Source organism: Leptonotus elevatus, chromosome 8 (genome assembly GCF_054856555.1).
Source record: "Leptonotus elevatus isolate MCC_2025b chromosome 8, RoL_Lele_1.0, whole genome shotgun sequence".
NCBI lineage: Eukaryota > Metazoa > Chordata > Actinopteri > Syngnathiformes > Syngnathidae > Leptonotus > Leptonotus elevatus.
In genome coordinates, this window is record NC_141246.1 from 11,314,788 (window position 1) to 11,337,141 (window position 22,354).

The 22,354-nt window shown below is 39.2% G+C and overlaps 1 protein-coding gene across 25 annotated transcripts in view; it reads right to left on the minus strand.

Annotated features, from left to right (window-relative positions):
- Positions 1 to 2,717, minus strand: part of LOC147169749 (receptor-type tyrosine-protein phosphatase delta-like) — a 192,452-nt gene extending 189,735 nt beyond the window's left edge. For all 25 annotated transcript variants that reach the window (XM_086082825.1, XM_086082812.1, XM_086082827.1 and 22 more), the window contains exons 1-2: positions 2,600 to 2,717; positions 2,342 to 2,451 (exon numbers count right to left, since the gene is read on the minus strand). The gene's annotated coding sequence lies outside the window, so the exon portion shown is untranslated. The remainder of the gene's footprint in view (positions 1 to 2,341; positions 2,452 to 2,599) is intronic.
- Between the last annotated feature and the right edge of the window lie 19,637 nt (positions 2,718 to 22,354).

A 22,354-nucleotide genomic window follows, 5' to 3' on the forward strand; every position in this document is an offset into this window, starting at 1 on the left:
ACGCATCGTCAGATTACTCTGACCATCTCCTTCCTGTGTGTCGATGACCTCGCCATCTCTGCTTGATGACTTTCCTCATGAGCCTTTAAGCGGCCCCTTGGCCTGACAAGAACCATGAGTCGCCATTAAAGTTGAGGAAGGCCCCTCTTATTAGTGCAAACGGTGGCACATCACCATCTTATCGGCTGTGGACAGCAAGTGTGGCTATGTGGGAGGTGCGATGTCGGCGGATGGTGTGTGGGAGAGGAATGGTTTAGCTTGGAGGAAGTGTGAGATCACCATAATAGACAAGCTTAATTGATAATGAGAAGACAAGTGCCCCCCAAAATTCCTACTATGCTACACTACACATGCAAACATGGAGTGAACACCGTATTAGAACGAGACTAAGTGAAATTTCTGGAGAAATTGCGTGGGAATGCTGAAAGCTAATAAAAGCTGAATGCATGTGGAATGCTTGTGAAATCTTACAAAGTAAATCTAAAGATAAATTACGTGAAAATTACTCATTTTTAATTGGAGTTGTATGATAAATGAAAAAAAAAAGAAATGGTGAACTGCAACCAGTCTAAGGTGGGATTCAAACCCTCACCTCGGGTTTACTAGTCAAAGCTCCGCTGCACTACCCAGTGATCCACAGCAGACTTGCTGTTGTCATTGAAGTGATGTGTGAAATGGGAAAGAAGAATGTTGCTGAACGCAAGTGAACGTGTCAATAAAAATGAATGGAAAATTCACATCAGCAGACAGAGTATGAGAAATTCAAACCCGAATCCAATCTGAAAACTATTGGCAAAAGGCTTGCAGGAGTTTCCATTGTGAACAGCTAAGCTGTTTACTAATTAAAACAAATGCTTCAGTCATAATTGGTCCAATAAAAAGGCTATTGTAAAGATATTTGGGGCAAAATGTTACTTAGAGCAGCTTTAAATAATTGCTGTTCAGCATTCACACAATAAGGTTAAACAACAGGGGCGTCCAAACTTATTCTGTCTGTTTATAGACAAATCAAAGAGCGTCAACGGCATTTGATATTTTAACTAAAAGATCATGTTCCATGCTAGGTACATCATGGGTGTATAAAGTCCAGCCTGAGGGTGAGCCAATATATATATATATATATATATATATATATATATATATATATATATATATATATATATATATATATATATATATATATATATATATATATATATATATAGCGGTACCTCGGAAATTTTACCTAATTGGTTCCTGCGAAGTGTTCAAAGTCCGAATTGTTCAACCTCCGAAACATTTTTTCCCATAGGAAATAATGTAAATGCAATTAATCTGTTCCCTAGCTCCAAAAACAGAAAATTCCTATTTTAATTGATATTAGTTTTTTACAAAGTACAGTATTTAAAAAACAAACAAAAAAAACTTACCTTTTTTGTTGTGGTGTGATGGCATCAGTGGAAGATAAATGCTATGTTTAAGCTAGCTTTACTTCAGTGCTGAGTTTGTGTATTTTACATTGGGCATATTGTTAGACTACTAAACAGGCCTAGCGTGCGTTGTTTAACCAGTATTTAGAGAAGTAGTCACGGTAGTTACAACGGCGCGATAATCTCCTTCCTAATTCCACTGTGGTTCGTAGCACTGTGTGTTTTTCTTTGCTGCCACTGGCACGGTTGTCTTTTTTTGGGCGAAGAAAATTGTCGTGGAAAAATCAAAATGCACTCGCGAGTATGGAGCACCTCATGGAGCATTCACGATCTGTCTGGAAATGAGCAGTGCATCGTCTCAACTACCGCAATGTGAGCATTCGGCATTGCTCGACTCCGCTCGGCTTCACTCGGCTACCCCGTTTTCAAGATACGTTCGGTTTAGCTTGCTTTGCTTGGGCGTTCAAACTCCGAAAATGAGTTCAAACTCCAAGGCATTTTTTTACTCAGATTTTATATATATATATATATATACATATATATATATATATATATATTGGACTTTGTACACCCATGCTGTAGAACAATGCAAGACAATATTATAATTGCAGAGCCAATTAACAATGGGCCTAATAAAAAGGCAACTTCCCTGAAGCATCCCAAAAATGTTTCTTTCATCTCCCACGCGCTTGAAATTTTGAACACTAACCAGACAACATTTCAATTCTTGTGCATAAGAAACCTTTTAAGAAAACACTTTTTTTTCCCCCCCAACACGATTCGTCATCAATCACCAGCTTGGTGTTGATGAGTTGACTGATTCACCTCAATTTTACGCGCGAAACAAGCACAAACACGACATGTGGACTAGTTTTGCAAAGACCCAAGCCATCCAAAAAGCAATAATTAAAAAGAAAAGAAAGAGTGCTCACCGGAGAGTGTTCAATGCGTGCACGGTGCGCGGAGAATTCCGAGGAGTTTTCAACCGTCTTTCTTCGCCCTCAAGTTGAAGACGAGCAGCGCTCCCACAGTCCCGAAGCAACTGCAAAAGAGACGAGGGGGAGAGAAGGAAGGAATGAAGGGAAAAAGGGTGAGAGGAAGACATTACGCATCCTTGGCGGTAAACACAGAAGTACAAAACAATGGGGGGGGGAAAAGAAATAAAGAAAATAGCATCCATAATTACACACGTTTAGCCTTGTTAATTTGATATCCGCGGGGTGAGATGGACCAGATAGCGGCAAGTGGACCGGGCCAGGCGGCAGCTGTCAGACTTGACTTCACACTGGAGCTGACGATGTGTACCGAGATAAGCACACCGTAAGGGAGAGCGAGAGAGAGAGAGAGAGAGAGAGAGAGAGAGAGAGAGAGAGAGAGAGAGAGAGAGAGCGAGAGAGAGAGAGAGAGAGAGAGAGAGAAAGTAGAGATGGTGGGGTGGGGGGGCGCAGCGAATATAAATCACGTAAAAGTTGCTCAAGCTGATAAAACGTTTTAATCACAAACTAAAATAAACTATGTGGATATGTGGCGGAAGTGCAGTGCGAGCTGAATACATAAAGTAAAGCAAAACCGCATGCATGTTTGTAAGGATAAAATTGTTGATGCAGCTCTATAGCATTAAGGTCTAATTATATTATGTTGTGGCCATTGTGGGTATAGAATACTGAATGTTACAAAAGTCTTGACCAATTTTCACAGGTGTATTCACGAAAAATGTGCTGTGATGGGCTGCCTACAAGTCCAGTGGGGTTAAAATATTGTCAAATGAATAACTCTATGACAGTGTTTATCAAAATTGTGTATGAGGTGTACTTAATCTAGTGACAAAAATCCAAAATCCTCTTATATCGTACAGACCTAAACCACTGCGTAGATCTACGAAGCATTAAAGTCTCTTTTTTAAGGCTTGCTTTTTCTGATTGCTTTTTCTGATTTTACAGTTCTTTTATTATTGTAATTTTTACTTTTTTTGTTTAATTTCCTAATGTCCCCATGTTTTTTTTTTATTGCTTTTATGTATCTCTATTTTTTTTGTAAAGCCCTTTGCGCTGTATTGCTTGAAATGTGCTATATAAATAAATATATTATTATAATTGATATATCTGTATTTAAAAAAAACATGATTTTTGGTTTCCTCCCATCAGTGAATGTAGCACAGTACAAAGTATTATAGGAGCTTAAATTTGCACTATTGTTTCCACGCAAGAACATGACATTTGTTGTATTGTGACATTCACATTCATGTAAATTAAAACCCCATACACCCCCAAGCTGGAAATGACGGCGTGTCATCTCATTGTACAAAATATTGTATTAAACTGTAAATCTGAATGAGAGCAATCAGGTTGGAAGGTTAAATTCCTTTCAGGTACTTCTTATAAAATACAGATTATTGTTGTGTCAAGTTTAGATTCTTTTGCTTCAGTTCCACACCTGGAACGTAAAACATATGATCACCATAGATCAGGGGTGGACACACTCACGGGTTTTGGATGTTCCCCTTCTCCAACACAGCTGATATATGATCAGCTCATCAGCAAGCTTTGCATAAGCCTGATAACCATCCTGTTTATTGGAATCAGCTGCGTTGGAGCAGGGAAACATCCAAAACCTGCAGGACTCCAGCCCTCGAGGACCGAGTTTGACCACCCCTGCCATAGATACAAATAGTGATGTTTGAATGTTTTCCTCGTACTTGGGTGTGTTTTCTCTCGAGGTATTCCATTTTCCTCCCACATTCCGAAAACATGCATAGTAGGTTAAACGAAGACTCTAAATTGTCCATAATGGTTTTATTTACGAAGGGAAACATTTTTGTAAATATAAATAAACCAGAAACAGATTGAGTTTAAAATTAGCGTTCCTACTTGGCATGATATACGGCAAGCTGGTGAACGCCTCATACCCCCCCCCCCTCCATTCTGATTTCATGTTGACAATACTTTAATGATCTGCTAGCAGAGAATGCATGTCCTATATCTCCTACATCACAAGTAGTATAAATAGGTTGGACAGGAGACATGGGTAGCAAGATAGATGGCACAAATGAAATAAGGTCCAAGTTCAGGGTGAGATCCAGATGTAGTTTCTTGTGCCCATAGATAGAAGGAAAACTGCGGGCCGAGAAAGAGGAGGTGAAGAAATCCAAACTGGCTCTTTTCATATCTCATTCCTGACTCACTGTATGTTCTGTCCACCTCGCTTCTCTCCATCTCCATCTCCATTCACCATGTCACCCGACCTTTTATCTCGGGGGTCTCCCTCCCTTTTTTGCCGCTTTTCTCTGCATCGGTCTCGCTCTCTTTCCAGGATCATCTCAATTGTTCATGTGAACAAACGTCCACTGCACCCTGCTCTCTATTTACAGACCATGTGGGATGAAGTGTGTGTGTTCATTTTGGCATGCGTGCAGTCCCTTTGTACTCGCGTTGTAAATAGACTCACCAATTGGCTGCAGAATTACGTACGCTATTTAATTAAATTTCATTTAATACAAGTTCTGTAGCCCTTATGATAACAATGGGCATTTTTGCTTGTTTGGTTTTGATTTTGTAAAGCTGCCCTGATACAGAGAGCTGTTTGTCATGTCTGCGTGTGTGTGTGTGTTCTGCCCCTCCCCTTGCCGTGTGTTCACCTGTGAAATGCCCCCTGATTGCGTTTCTCGCATCTGCGCCTTGTTGTTCCGGATTACGCCATGCATTTAGCCGTAGGTTTCGTTTTGTCTCGTTGCCAGTTTGTTGTACGTCATCATCACATTTCCACCATTTTTACACGTTCCGCTGATGCTTACAAGTATTGACCCTGATTGTTTTTTAACTGCTTACCCATGTACCAAACCAGGATTAAAATCTGGATTCCACCCCCCTCCCTCCCTCTCAGAATTAATAGTAATCTTACTCTGGTTTAGGGATAAATACCAACATCTGGGCGACTCATCCAAGACAAAACAAAAAATCTCGAGCTTGTAGCATGCATGCATTGTGTCCCATCCGCAAGTAAACAATGAGCGGAAGCAACGTGAAAGACGTGTGTCCGCTGTGCACGAATCAATGAGTCAACTTGGTCATTTTCAGAAGCGGTTAATCAATCAGATCATTTTTACTTCTCCTTGTGAGCAGTAAGGGCAAACAGAGGAGATGTCATTAATTTGTCTGTTACCGTCAGCTTTTTTTTCAAGCTTCTTTATTTTACAGTCAATCTTTTACGTCTGCGTTAACTCGTAAATTGGCATTGGGAGATTGACCAGCATCCTGTGTGCGCAGTAACGCTCGATTCAATTATTATTTCATATTATTCATTATTAACATATTTCTATGACTTGTGTTTTTTTCTCCCCAACTCAAAATTAGAATGGGACATTAGTATTTCATATTATAGCATCAAACAGCCATTATTAATGAAACTGAAGGGAAAGTGGAAATTGGAAATTTGCGTTCATTTGATTTTGCTCGGCATAGAACATGCTCCCAAATAGTGACTTTTCCTTTTGAGAGGAATAAACACCCCACTGTATAACTTCATTGGCTACTGAGCTCAGCTCTATATGGCAATGAAGGGTAGATTGCAGCCATTACATTGGAAAACAATTAATGCAGTAGTGAGGCCGATTCCTCTTCTCTCCATCTTAATTATCCATCCCTTGGGCTGTCATCATTAAGGCTCGCCGGTGGAACTTGTTTGCTGCTATATTTTTAACGCTACGACAAACCAGCTCAGCAGAAAAGCAATGCATATTATTCACAGTGTGTGTCTTGGCTCTGCACCATCATACACTGTGACATAGTATTATCATTTGGGTGCACCATTTTTATTTATTTTGTTACTTTCTTGTCCCCACCATACACCCCCACCCCACCCCCCTCATCACTCTGCTTTTCCCATCTGTCCTCCTTACTCCTATTTCTTGTCCTCAATAAGAAATGAAGGGGAAAAAAGCTTTCATTCACGTCATGTTGGTGTGCTCACAAGGTCTCTATTGCGTGTGTTTGTGTGTGTAAGTTGGGCTGACTGTGCATTGTGCGTGTGCTGGTTGTTTGTGTGCAGCTGGAAATTCAAAAAGTAGGCCATAGCGACCACCCAGGGGTTTGAAGGCTCATGGGGTACAACGGCAACATGGTTCAAATAAGGGGAAAAAAAGTGCTTGAAACACATAAAAGGGTGAAAAGACAACACACACATGCAGAAAGACATCTCATATTTTCCCAGAAACACTTCATCACACCCACATGATAATAAATTCTTTCCCGTCTTGATAAACATCAACATTTTGTGTACGCAATGTTCTGCTGGTGTCCGCTCATTCTCTTCTAGCTCACGGCTCGCCTCGCTGACAGGCCCAGAGCGATGAGCCCCACACCTTCTCGCCATTGATCCATTTCAAAGTATAATGGATACGAATGGGATCGGCTCGGGTTGCCTTTAATTTGATCACAGAGGCGACAGTTACACTCACACAGTTCAACACGTCAGAGGTTCTAACTAATTGAATCCGTTTCGGTGCTGGCTGCAGATCATGGCTATGTGTAAAATGGCGTCTGCTTTTAAATTGCAAATAATGACAATACATTTGTCTCTTCTTCAGAAAAAAATGCAATGTTGATACAATACAATACAACATTCCTAGAAAATCACAATGTTTCATCACTGGGAAGGAATTGTTAGAAGAGCCCCTCATGTGGTCGTTGGGGGTTACCAGGTGCCCGTTGACACCACATCTGGGACCCCTGGACAAGAACAAAGACATCTGCCGAGGCAATATATTGATTTCCAGTACACAGTAGAAACCAATGGAGGCTGTTAAAGTTATATATATTTATATGTTTAATACATAATATTCAATCTAATTGTTACACCGTGGTGTGGTTTGTCTGTCTTTGTTTTCGTTATCCTAGCCATTTCCTGTTTTATTTTGAGGTCTGATTCATCCCGTTTCAGGTTGCTTGCTTTTCCTTGTATGTTGTCATCACTGATTGATCCCACCTGTGCCTCGTTACCCCCATTTGTTAAATAACCGAAGTGCGCATCTTGGCAGGGCGGTGCATTATGGGTAGGCGGCTGAAAGCCTGCTACCAACTTGTCATTGAAAATTAATTGAGTCCAATGGGGGAAGCGCTGATTTGGACCATTTCAACTGTTGGAAAGTTGATGTTTTTTATTGAACATGAATAGCATGTTGTTACTGACTACCCTCTGCCGGCTGTTAAGCGGCAGCCTATTTAAGTGCTTATTATTTGACTGAATATGTGCACTTTACCGGGAGTTGGACACAACACCGGGACGCGATCAAGAGACAGGTAGGAGCTTTCTTATTATTGCAATATTGTTTCATTTATACAATACTTTAATTTATTAAATATTTGTTCCACCTGAAACCTATTAAAAATCCCATACCGTTCACCTAAACCGAGTACTTCAGAATCCAGCTAGTCGTGACGTTGTCAGGAGACCCGGGGAAGGATCAAAGAAAAGTGAAATTCAGCACCGACCAGACATCACGTACTACCCTCTACCAACCAGAATCTTTTCACGAATCTTTATACAATACTTTCTTACAGCTTCTCTTATTAGTGCTCTATAAATAAAGTTGAGTTAAAAAAGGTGTAACCGGTTATAGTGTTGTGTTTCACCAAAAGCACTCATATTTCGGATAAAATATGAATGTTTTTATGACCTGCGCATGAAAACATGAGCTAGTGTGCGCGGCGCGATGACGTCACTTTACGGGTACTCTCACCCTGAATGTGGCCGAGGTAAGACGCGTACTTCGCTCTCTCCTGTTAGTTGCGACGATTAATGCAATAAAAACTTGGTGTTATATTAATTGGGTTGCACCATGTAATTGTGCCTCTTGCTAAGGATGTTTTGCATGCTTAATCGCTAGTGTTGTGCTCGCTATGCGACATTTTCGACATCGGGTACGGTAACTCCGTTTCAACGTTATTGGCTGTGTGTGTGGTGGAATTCAGCGCGCCAATACTTGAATGTTACACGAGGATTGACAAGTCTATTGCCGATTTTCTATGTCACCATAAATCCAGAGAGGAGACTGTGTCAATGCCTTGAGAAGCGTGAAGATAGGAAAGTGCTATACAAGTGAAAGCACATTTAGTTAGCATTTACCCCTAAATGTTTCTCTTTCAAAATAATTGGGACCATCAATAATGTCATTGATATTAGCCTATATCCGCTTCTGACATGACAGATCAAAGTCAACCCCACCTCAAATCCTTTTTCTAGCCATGCATTGATTATATGTTCTTTCCCTGTTGCCCTCAGGGCACAATGCAGCAAAAAAAAAATGAAGCCATCACATACACATTGTGGGGTCAGGACAACTTGTTGGAAATTGTTGACGAAAGGGAATCATTTGTCGTCATTCAAGAAGGACGGTTGGTGAGTCAAAATATATATTTCTTTGTGCAGGAAAAGCAGAATACAAAGTGACAGAAGCAATCTATACCGTAAGACATATGCTTATTGCATTTATTGTTACTTCATTTATGCAGAGAAAACATGGGGAAAAGTTGTGCTATGTTTGAAATGTACTGCTTTGTCGGAATTGTCTTGACTGGCATGCTCTTTCTTACTTTCTGTCCTGCATTTCACAGATAAGACAAATCATTTTCTTTTCTTTTACCACTGCGAGAAAACTAATTGCTTCAGGCACACTTTCTAAAAAGATCATTTCACTCAAATTAACAAAATCAACATACGGTTTTGTACTTTATTTAGTACCTAAACAAGTTTTGCTCCTTACTTTTAACCATTCTGTAACTGCATAAGCATATAACAGCCAGATTCAGAGACATTTATCACACTTTACGTTTTATTAAATTGTCCCGGAAGCGTGCTTATTGTAGGGAGCCCAATTAAATGTTGTTCGTGAACATTTTACCAATTTTGCATGAACTTTCTGGATCTGGCAGGTTCATTAATTCATTAAATAAAAAATAAAAAAAATAGTGGAAAACCAGTTTTCAGAAAGCAAGTTTGTTTACTTGATGCAACAATGGAACATTCCACATACCAAAGGGTGGGTCAGATCAGCAGGTTCTGGATATGTGCATTGCAATGAACTGATTTTCACACCCAGTTGTCCATGAAATAAATAATATAATCTAATGGATAATTGACGCATGATTTTCAAGCTATCTAGGTTGGAAAATAAACCCCCAAAATGTTCTATCACTATTAAACTAATTGAGAATGCGAGGGAAATATATTATTTTATAATAATTTCATATTAAGGGACATATAAAATAAATGTAAAAATATTAAGACAATGTGAGAAACTAAATACTAGATTAACAAGCTCCCCCCAAAAAAGTTCAAAGTAACATAAAAAGAGGTGCAGCAATTAATTGAGAACTAATTGATCATCAAATTAATTAAACTATTTTGATAAATAAAGATGACTTGACTAATCAATTAATCATTTAGGGCAATTGTCCACGGCCAGATACCAGTCTACACAGATTGTTTTTTGTTGTTTTATTTAATTTTGGTAGCGGCGCATATATCAATTGTGAATATATGCCAGAACGCCCTCCACCACCAGATGCCAATTATTTTCCGATTGTCAACATCTCCTCCATACCTGACACTGACAAATAGCTGGACTACAATGAACCAGTCCCTTGTGGAAAAAAGGTCGGGGAACACTGGTTTTGAGCTATTGTTTAACTTAAATCCTCTACATTCCAGCATCTCAAGAGTAAATCTCCTCAGATTTCTGTAGTTCACCATGAAAGCAGACTAAGTATCTTAAAACAAGACAACCAGAAATTGGATCATAAACCATTTGTTTGTGCATTTTCTGCACTTTGAAATAAACTAAATCAACAAAAACACAAATCTTGACACCTATCTAGGTCTTTTGTTGTCGTCTTTGAAATGATATATTAACAGTGGTTTACTCATTTTTAAAGACGGCTAAAAGTTGTAAACATTTTTTTACGATAGTAACAGCTTCCATTACTTACTAAGGGATTGTTTTTTTGTTCAAAATAGGAACATATCAGCGCTAGATCAGCTGTTTTAAATGGGTTATGTTCAACTGTATTTTCCTAAACCAGTACACAATTTATATTAATTTTGACGGATTCCAATAAAAAAGCACTTTAGTTGTGCTTGAAAGGTCTATTCATCCTCACATTTTGTGACCAGTTTTCTCTCGCTCTCGCTCTGATGCAGAACGCTTTCAATAAGCAGCATTCAATTCTGGGGTGGTGTTTATTTGTTTTTTGGGGGGGTGGGGGTGATGTTTGTTTGTTTTTCATACAGTGATCCCTTGCGCAAATCTCTGGGTCATTACCACAGTCAAATCTCTGAGGCTGCCATGTTGTCAGGAGACAACAGTGCAATATGTGTACAGTTGCTCTCCAAACCCTGCCAAGTTATTAAAAAAAAAAAAAGAAAAGAAAAAGGAAAACACTCTGCTTGTGCATATATAGCAAGTGGCCAAGCACAAGAGAAGATTTCAGAGACAATGATTCATTCCACCCTGTTCTAAGGCACAACACCATCGAAGAAAATACAGGAAGACCGGGAGCGAATGTTCACGAGAGGCCCTTCCATGTGGTTTTCAATGTTGTGCATGCAAATTTGTGAATATCTCAAAGAGCCTTGCGATACTAGTTCTGCCTATTTATTGATATCCCAATTAAAGAAGACAAGTAGGCTCCAGGTTGGAAGACTGGGAGGAATTGCAGAGAATCTGCTGCAGGTTGTACTAGTTAGAATAAATAAATACAAATAGGAGGCTAAAATCTGGGACAAGGACTTAAAAACAGCAGTGAAGTGAAAAACAATTCACTGGACGGCCACTGGGAGCTCACCTCTTGTTTTAGCATGAACTCAGAGCCTGGATGCATTTGAGCAGTGAGTGTGCGACACACAAGGAACCATACAGAGAGAAGAATGAGCGCGCAACATTGGCCCACAGAGATGCTCTCACCTAGTTGGAGATGAGTCACAGTTCGCAGCCGTTAATTAAGCCAATGGCTGAATAAAAACTTGGAGAATGAGAGCAGCTGTCTGCACATTTACATTTCACACACTCTACATGTGGAGGGGCGAGGGGGGGGGGGGCAGTGAAGATAGGGAAAGACACGGAAGTCGGCAGGGAGGGAAGGAGATAAAGGGGGAATTTCCACAAGAAAGGAAGTAAAAGTGGAGATGGACTTGAAGGTTTTCAAAGAGTAGGAGAAGAAATGACGGGAGAGAATCGGGCCGGGGGGGGGGGGGGGGGTTTGGAGTGATGCATCGCTTCATCTGCAGTTGAGTTGTGAAGGTGAGGTTCCCGGGGGGGGGGGGGGGGTTGAATACAGTCGAATTAATTTCAAATGAAAGGACCTTCTAAAAGGTCAGTCACATTGCTGAGATGGACTAATCAAGTCTTATTCTATTGTAATCTATTTTTATAGTAGCCTAAATAAATACAGTAGTGGCTGTAGTCTTGGTAGTAGTCGAAGCAGAAGTGTCGGCTGCCTCACTTTGCTGCCCCCTCCCCTATCTGTTTAAGAAGAAGACATTTGTTTGCTGAAAAGACTAGACATATAGCATTAAAGTCTTTTTCACCACTTCAGTTGTCTGGATTTTTTTTTAGCTGTGGCTAGAACAAGGTCCGGGGATGCTTGCCCTTTCTGCCATGAGGTGGCCAACCCCCCACAAGTATTGCGTGCTGTCATTCCATACAACCCGGCTGCTGGGCTAATTAGGCTACACCACTATTTTATGTCTATGCACACGAGGCCCACAACCGAGTAAGGCGGTGACTTATTGGACGACGCTGATGCCAGTCCGCAGGCTTGCTCGCTAGTGAGATGTTAGATCGCTAGCCTGCTAGCTTGCTAACCTGCGGATAAATCTGTTGGAAGTTTACTCCACCAAGTAAATGTTAAGTGTACTTGTAAGTATACTAAAAGTTTACATACTGTAGTACAGTGGTGCCAAAGTCTGGTCCTCGAGAGCCCCTATCCAGTTTTCCATGTTTCCCTCCTCCAGTGCAGCTGAATCTAATGATCAGCTCATCAGCAAGCTTTGCAGAAGCCTGATAACGATCCTAATCATGAATCAGGTGTGTTAGTGGAAAGAAACATGGGGAAACAGGCTGGATAGAGGCTCTTGAGGACCGAACTTGGGCACTCTTGATGTAGTATATACTTTAGAAGGCACTCGCTAAGGTACCAAAATTATAAGTTACATTTATTTTTAAAGCCCTAAAGATCATGTAGCTGGATAGCTAGAGGTTAAGGTCGCTACCTTTAGTACCGGTGTTCGCTGGTTTGATCCCTGTCAATTCATCACTGGGCTTTTTGCTGTAAACTAAACTGTGGACATAAGAGTACCACAAAGTATACTTAATTGTGTACTCAAATATACTATAACATATGCTTAAGTATACATATTAATATACTTTATAATATACTTTTAAGTGTACTAAAATGTTCCAATTTAGTCCCAAGGAGTTTACTTAAAGTTTACTTTTAGTACTAGAATAAGTACACTCTAAAAATAAACTTAGGTATACTTAAGTACTCTATATGATGTACTTAAAGTATATTACATTTTGTTAAGGGTTGACATACACTGAGAGAGGAAACTGCGTTTTCGGTTCCAGGACAGCTGATTTGAGGTAGTTTCACCTGGCGTTACCACGACACTAAAAAGACCACATCAATGGAACCCCGATTCGTCGAGTCACCATGGCAAATGGAAATCTAAATGCCATCGGCTAATTTGAACATGTCAAGTGCAACACCGCAGCGGCTCCCCGTAGAGGAAGGCAGCGCGGGGGCTCGTTGCTGCTCGGGTTCAATGTGTTAAATGTAGTCCTTTGCAATCACAATAATATTACAAGAGAAACTTGTTGAATGGTAACTCATTAATTCATTTGATTTAAGTACAATCCTGTGGAAGAGAAGCGCACTTCACTTTAGATAAAATATAACAACATTATTCAAACGGTTATAGGAAAAATGTGGAACTACTGTAACTGACTAAGAGCTTAGATGACCTCTTTTTATGAAGCAGGCGAGTTCCCTTTTCTCCTCTGGTTTCAGTTACCTCACTTTCTGAAACGGAAGACGCAGAGTCTCCCACATGTCAGGGTTTAATGACTCAGGGTTCTCACTAAACCTGCTTGGTGAAAAAGACCCCAGGCCACTGCGATGGAAACCCATTGTAAAAAAAAGAAAGAAAAAAAAGGAATATTTCTCAGGATGATAATTTCTACGCAGACAGAAAGATGCCATAGGCCCGGTTGTTTATTTGAGCCAAGTGGATACTTTGCAATAATTTCACAATGGGCCACTGTGGCTCCACGCGCTGCGTTGCTGAGAGCAAATGGATGTACATGTACAGTTGGGGAAGCGGGTAACTGGCTATGCACATGTCCTCCACATGTGGCCAGTTTGAAAGCAGCACAGAAGAATAGAGGAAGCGTGACCACTATTCACTGTTTGGAACGTATACACGGAAGGACTGATTTATCTTTCAATAACATTTACAAAGAAAAGTTGGAGCTGTCGGAATCCTGTGGCATCCTGCCATGGTAGTGCTAGTTGTTGCTAGTCCGCTACACAGCTAACGTGAATTCCATCTTCCGTATAAATTACCCACACTTGATTTACAATAACGGTGCAACTTGTCATTTCCTGGTTGTCTAGCTGTCTGTCTATCCATCTTTAACACAGGGAACAACTGGTTAGTTAGCACATCTGCCGAACAATTCCATGCATCTTATTATTAATAAGACCAGACAAATATATATTGTAGGGATATTTAATTTATTTTGTCTTCATTGGAATATTTGGTATTGGAGTAGGCTAATCTTAAAGTATCAATTTACATTAATTTAATAAAAAAGTAACCCTTCCAACCTAGGACAGGCTATTATGGTATTTGAATTTGCTTTTGCAAAGTGTGCAAATTACTTTAGATTTCTCTGAAATCACCTATAGACTATAGGTGAAACTGGCTATAACTCATATTTGTCCATCTTGACGCCAGTGACTCCTCTATGTAGAATGTATAGGCCGCCACAGGAAAACAAAGCTGTGTTAACTGAGTTAATTTTTTAAATGCTTGAAATAATTTTAATCCCCAAAATTAACATTAACTCTCATGGAAACGAATGCCGAATCAGATTAAAAATACACAAATGAGAAAAGGTGTTTAACTTTGTTATCTAAAAAAAAAAAAAATTGAGGAAAAGCCTACTAGAACAGTTCGACTGTATTTGAAAACACTTTACATTAGTTTTCATGTGATTGGTTAATTCTGAACACTGCCATATCCCCAGTTATAAGAGGGTGCCACACGTGTGTACAAGCACATTATTTCAGTTGATTTGAATTCCCCTTGCAAAAAAAGATTTGCTGCCAACTGACCTCAATTAGGAGTCATATACATGTTTCTTTTAGCTACTTAATGTGCACGTAAACTAATTTTCTTCACTTCTTTCTTCACTGAAAAAAACCCCACACAACATAACGTCGCCTGGTAGCACTCTAAATAAAATGGCTTATGTGCCATCTGTGCATTTTGTATACCACTTTATTCTCATTAGGTTTGATCTTTTGTGTGTGATAATGACAACCATTTTATTTTTCTCATGTTTTGCCTTCAGTCTGCACACAACCCATTTTACTAGGATTTTCTAGATCTCTGAAACTTGCAATTTTCCCATTGTGGCACAAAAAAAGATGTTGCTATTCTGTGGCAATGGCACCAACAATGGTCCCTGAAGTGTGCTGCATGCATGCTTCTCAGAGTATTAGTTAAGCTTTAAAACATGTTTTTTTTCATTATGTGTTTAGGGTGGGTCAGCAAATGATTTGCCAATAACACACATATAGCCTGTAGAAAAGGCCCAAAAGTCATTGCTAGGCAAAGTATGTTTATTAGGGATGCACGATAATGCTATTTTCAATCGAAACCGATAAACCAATCATTTAAAAAATACAGATGCTGATCACCGATAAGTAAGCCGATAATTGTTTGCAAAATTAACTCAAGTCCTACTATAAGTCTAAGGTACAAATACATTGTATAAAGCACCATGAAGCTGAATTTTATTGATATCTCTGCTTCAAAGACAACCAGTAACTCATTATGAGTTTGCCAAAACAAAACAGTCACGCTTTAAAAATGCAACAAAAAACTGTGAGGGTGTTGTGAAATTTTCAGTAGTTAGGCGAGATGAATAAAACAGTCTGGAAAACAATTTTGTCTTTTTTTTTTTTTTTTATATTTGAAGCTTCAAATATACACAAGTCTTACAGAGCAGTCTACAAGAAGTGAACTGTGAGTGTGCGCAGTAAATTAGCATGGGAAGATTTTTATGCAGCCTGGTGAGGTTTTGGGAGGAGAAAGGGAGGGTCAGCTAGACCAGAAAGCAATCTATCTGTTCTGAGCAGGCTTATCAGTCAAGGTCACTTTGATATTGCTTTATGTACAATAAGTGAATAGCCCATTGTTTAAGAAAATACAGGTGTTCACAATACAGTATAAACTTATGTGAATACGTGTTAAATAGTTATTTTCCATAACAGGACAGTAAAGAAAGCCCACACTAGCGACTGCCATGTTGCCATGATACATCTTCTGTAGACACGAGGTAGCGCGCATTATGATGTCACAAATATGCAAAACTACCATAGAAGAGGGGAGGGGTTGAGCAGTTGGGCACAACTTGAACCACAACATATGGACCAACGTGGCATGTCTATTATTATCGGCGGATTTCTTTATTATCTGGTTTATCTGTCTGACGTCAAATTGGTCGATAATTATCGGCCACCGATATTATCGTGCATCCTTAATGTTTACCCTTATGATTTACAGTATGTGCCCTGCATAAAATGCAAAATGTCCGATCTCGATCCAGCCGAGAGATCGGTGGAAAGCCTAAAGTCGGCCATTGATTCATTGAAGAAAATATTTGTGGCTCATGGAGATTGTATTTAAATGTTGCCGCTCTAATAGTTAATACTTGGTTTCTAATGATTAGCAAACATCTGTTTGATTCCAATAAAGAAACGTTAGAGCTCTAAATAAGGTGACAAGGACAAGAAAGTCGCATCCTACTTTTTCACATGTGCTGTGTGTCAGGAGCAAATTCCATCAAGGTGATTTCCAACCTCCACTCAAGCTTAAAACGCAGTATCGGAGACCTGCACTTTAAAATCAACTTTATGATCTGTTCTCCATCAAACAGACCGGGTCATTGCGTTTTTGGCCGCGGTGTTTGCTGATCGTGAGGAGAAGGCCGATGAGGTCGTTGTGTCAATCACAAAGACGCTGTTCATGGCAAGCAGGTGGCTGCGGGGGGTGGCGGCTTTGGTGTGTGCGCCGGGTCGCAATGAAAAGTCTCCTTTAGTGGTCGTCACAGAACAGGCTCTCAGATGGGGGAGGGGGGGAGGGGGACAAGGCAGGATATGACGGCATGTTTGGTTTTACATGCTGCGTAAGTGATACAGTATAAACCCACCAAGGCACATTCAACAGTCTTAACAGTATCTGGATTCATGCTGTGATGTTATAAAGGGCGTTGTACTCTTTAAAACATTGCTTTATATCAGTGGCTGTATTTAAAATAAAATAAAAATATTTGAAATAAATTGCACTCATCAAAACATATGCTACCTTTTTTTTTTAAATAATAATTTAAAAAAAAAACTTACCTAAAGAATAAAAATCGAATATGAGAACTTTAAATAGAAAAGATGAGTTGTTTTCTTTTCATATGTTAGACAAACCTGACGATTTGTATATCATTTTAAGTTTCATTATAGGCTACCATGTGGCAAGGTTTTATTCACTGTCTTAATATAAATAACTGAGATATATATATTGCTTTCAGTGTGGCTTGTAAATGTGTGGTGCAATATTTGCATATTCAAATGTTCACTTGTGAGTTCAAACGAGCACAGATTGAGTGTGAATAACAAGAGGAAATGTGATTCCGGTAAACTCTCAAAAGATGTCCGATGTGTCCTTGTGTAAGACAAGGTCGTGCAAAAACACTTTCAAGAAATAGAAAACTTGGAGTTAGTTTACATCTAATAAATTGTGTAGGAGCATGTAAAAGTTAGCAAAAGTTATTCAATCAGACAGAGCATTTTGAAATGTGTTTTCATTAAAAAAATAAATTACAAAACATGATGAAAGCCTGACAACATGATCACCAACCAATGTACAAAATTAAGAACACCTGCGTAGTAACGTAATGAGATATTACACAAGAGCTGCATATGAATAAATTACTGTGCAGATAAAGCAGGCTAACAAAAACAACAGGACATTAGACCATGAATAAATATACATTTAAACATATACTGTGTCAACATTATTAACAAGCATTTTGCAGTACAACTTTAGCTATATGCTTTCAAAGCCACACGAGTGGAGTAATGATGCAGTACTGATGCAAACATGTTGTCAAATGAAATGCAAATATTATTGAAATGCCGTCTGATTTGTTGTCCCCCTCATGTAGCAAGTTATGGTAGTCAAAATATGGAAAACGTCTTTCAATATGATGCAGTGCAGTTCTACAGTTCCAGTAAGAATAATGTAAACTAAGTTTTAAGAAATGCATGTTATATCAACGGCCCATACAGCCTTACAGATGTTGGTTATGTACTGACATTAAGGGCTTTATATTTGTAGATGAGTGCACGAGCACATCTTCCTTTTCATGCTGAGTATTCCAGTGAACCGACATCATTTTTTCACGGCCCTCGGCACACCTGACAATTTGGTGACTGAAAGTAGACTAAAACTTAGACCAGCTCGAACAGGTCTAATTTGTGGCACGGGTGGTTTACGGAAATTTTGGTGAATTTGATTAAGGTGCAGGCAGACTGGATGTCAACATATTTCATTCATAAATATGAAACTAGCATGCATCAAACTCTCTGAATCATTGTAGAAATCAATACATTTAATGCATCATCATCATCTTTATTATATTTTTTAAAACACACCCAGGGCCGCGGCACAGCTTTGTCATACACAGAAACGAACGATCGGGTTGTAAGGCGGTCTCCAAGTGCTTACTTTACAGGGGGGATCTGTGATCACCCTGACCAACTTTACATCATCCAGTCAATCTATTTCTCCAAATGTCAAAGACTGAATTTAAAAGGAATGAGTAGGGATGTAACGATAACGACAGTATCGTGATATCGCGATATTAAAACTTCCATAATATTGTCATTGTCATATCATATTAAAAGCAGCACATTGTTAAAAATAATAATAATCAGGTTGATTTCCATTTGTATTTATATTGCAGTTCTAGAAGCTTCTGGTGGCTATAGTTTTTTTTTTTAGTGCAGTTTAATTTTCACAAGGACCCTTCTATGTTTAAAATCCTTGCTAATGGTCAGATGAAGGGGAACGTAATATGCTCGTGGAGGAACTCAATGTGTCTGTGCCTCAATATTAAGTATTATTAGAGATTGTAGGTGGTTTATATGCATTGCTGTATAGTACAAAAGCACAATATATATATATTTTTTTAGTATGAACTCTTTTTTCTTTTCTTTTTTTATATCGCCAACCTCCCCACAGTATCAAGATAATTATTGCATTGTGACCTTCATATCGTGATGTTTGGATATCGTTACATACCTAGGAATGAGTGGTGTTGCTTCCATTTTCCAGGAACTAAATTGTCTGTGTTCACTCCCACAACGGTGCAAAGGAACTGCAATTTTACATGTGTTTAATCCAATATGCAATGTAGAGAACTTGATGCTGAAGAGCAATGTCATATGCATGTGACACAAGGTATCTCACCACAGCTTATGAGGAACATCATTGCCTGCACAAACCCTGAAATGGCTGCCGCTGCATAGAACACACTCAAGAGGTAACTATAATAAAGCATGTCGATGTGTCGTTGCAGAGAGACGATACTGGCCAGTGGGATATAAACAAGGAGGACGGATATTGACATGACCAATAATATCCTAAATGCTTTCAGCTTCATGAGGTCCATCTCCTCTCTCTGGCAGGGGCTGTCTCCTGGCCCAGGTTGTTTCAGCACCAGGAGAGTGGCAACACAAAGGTAAAGCTTCATCCACAAACATATCGAGACCAGAGACATCAAAGCATAGCCAGCAATTTGGGAAAATAACAATCCCAAGCAGCTGGCAAGTGACAGCAGCCAACACAGTCCAGTCAAGGCCAGATTGAACCTCACTGACTTGAACCTAAAATAGAGCAAAGGTCTTGCTACTGCAACATAGCGTTCTGCACAAATTAACACCATGAAAATAGGCTGAGTGAGACCAAAGGTCTGCAAAAACGTAGTGAGCGTCTTCATAAAACAGTCCTCGGAGTAGAAGGTAACGATGTTGGAAACGTCAGAGAGGCAGATGAGGAGCTGGGAGACAGCCTCGTTGAATTGGAACAATTTGGATGCGACCCAGTGCTTTGAAAAGAGCATGAACAGGATGTAGGCATGGACGGGCAGCCTCAACATCAGACAGACCATATTGGAGATCAGCAGTGAGAAGATACAATCATAGACGGTCAAACAAACGCAGCCTCCAACAGTGGTGGTGTTCATCCTGAGAAGGAAAACTGTCATCTTCTTAAATCAATAAAACACTAGTCTACGTATTATTCTCATTTCAATTCAAAGTAACAGATTCTAAACATGCATCAAGAAAAAAACGCCAGACCTGTTGTTGTGGGTCTCGCCTCCCTCCCGTTGACTAAATGACATCACAGATAGCACTTCTCATATAAACTTGAGTCCCTGCCACACAGTAAAGGCAATGCAAATGTCCAAGTGCATGAGAGCATCAATAGTTGCTGTGTGTGTGTGTGTATGTATATATGTATATATATATATATATATATATATTAATCACATATTAGAATTTTGATTAATTGCTTAATACAAAAAGGCTTTTTTATCAACATTTTCCCCCGCCAAATTTGAAAAGCACTGGTTATGTGTTCATTCTTTGGACATTTAATGTTATGAGGACGTCTTCGCCTTTCTTTTATCAACTGCACACGCTCATCCCCCTCTTTTTCTAATCAATTAATTACTTGCGTAATTTAAAATGAAAAAAATAAATACCCCAATATTTTGACATATTTTGATACGCAAACATTTATTAAATGCTTTAATTTAATGCATGTAATTATTTTACTATGTTCTGAAATCTGATAAAAATTGATATGCACACTGCATCTCCCTATTGTATTTACTTTTGTATACACTTTATTCAAGAATGGTGTTGTAACAAGATTGCTGTGCGATCAATATACTGTGCTGCTGTTTAGACAGAAATGTTACGAATAGGAAAAACGAGAAACGTGATAATGAAATTAAAATCCGCAAGATATGGATTTGCATATTTTTTCATTTGGGAAAATTTCAGTGGAAAACTGATAAAGTCACGAGGTGGAAATCATGGTATTTAGAAATGTTGGTTGAACAGCAATACAATGACTAGCAGACACTTTAAATAAATGACTGTAACCTTTGAGGACTTTGACGAATGTACTCTTTTCTGCTCTGTTCATCATAATGATAAAAGCCTCCAAACTTTCAAGGAAGAGGAGCACAACATTCTCTGTCTTATCTGAAGATGAAGAATCTCTTGAGATTCATGCCCCCATTGTGTTTTGTGTGATACCGAGTGGTCACATTCAACAAAGCTGTGTAATACTGCTCCAAGGACCTGGGAAATAAAGACATTATTAATTGGAGGGTTGGCAGAAATCTGTATGCAATATAAATGATCAAGGCAGTTACAATGTAGCACTTTTTAGGTGAGAATTGTTGGAACAGCATGTTTTCAAATTTCAATAATAATGAAGTTATCATGCACAGTCTGATTTTCATTTAAAACATATCCAATAATAATAATAATAATATGTACCGTATACATAGAGTGGTGGAAATCAAATAGAACAAAGTTCCCAGACTGAGCTAGTTTCAATTGTCACTAGCCTGCATTGACCTTATCATGCAGACATTAGCATTGGCCAAATTTATGGTAATCAGATTTTCAAAATTAAAGCCGGGACACTACAATTTTGCTAAGATGACTGTGCTGTTCACTTTGCGCCGGTCCCGCATTGAAACATTGGAAATATGGCACCAGAAAAGCTCACTTCGTGGGCAACCGCAGCATTAGGCTAGTAGGACTACATTTCCCATGATTCTTAAACAAGGAAGCAGGATGTAGCCTATAGTTCCAACGTGAATGTGAAAGTAAATAGGAAGGAATTCAACAGCTAAATTCCTTTTTAATTGGTTTGGCGTATGAATCGCCATGACAACTGTGTGATTGGTATACACATTGCCCAAAACGGGACACCAGGATGGGACCTGCGTAAAAATAATAATAATAATGAGATGGGGTTGGCGAAATCCGCTGGGACTCAAATCTGTCCCGGTAAAATTGCCACGTCGGGTCATCCTATCCAAACTTGATCCTTTTACAGTTGGCATGCACCTTGAATTGAATTTTGAAATGAAGTGAATGTAATTTGTCATAAAATGAAGATTTAATCTTGGACAATAACATTTTCTTCTGTAATCTCTGCCTATTACAATTAATAGATCCCATTTAAAAATGAACGATGAATCAACAATCGATGCTAAATAGTTCAGATCAGCAATCAAGCTAAGCTAAGCCTCGTGAACAATCTGCCATATTTGATCAAAAACAAATCAGCAAGTTGTACGAGGGAATGAAACTTGTGCATGAAGCCTTTCTTGATCACGTGCACGCATCTCACCGCGCAGCCTTGGCCCAGAACTGTCTCATCATCCGTGCACACAAACATCGACAGGCTTCTACCATTAATGCCGTTTTCTTGCCTATTAGGCTTCTCCTGATTTTGAAAAGAGGATTTCATGTCTGGCAATGAATTGATTGGATCTAATGCTAAGCTAGTTTTATTAC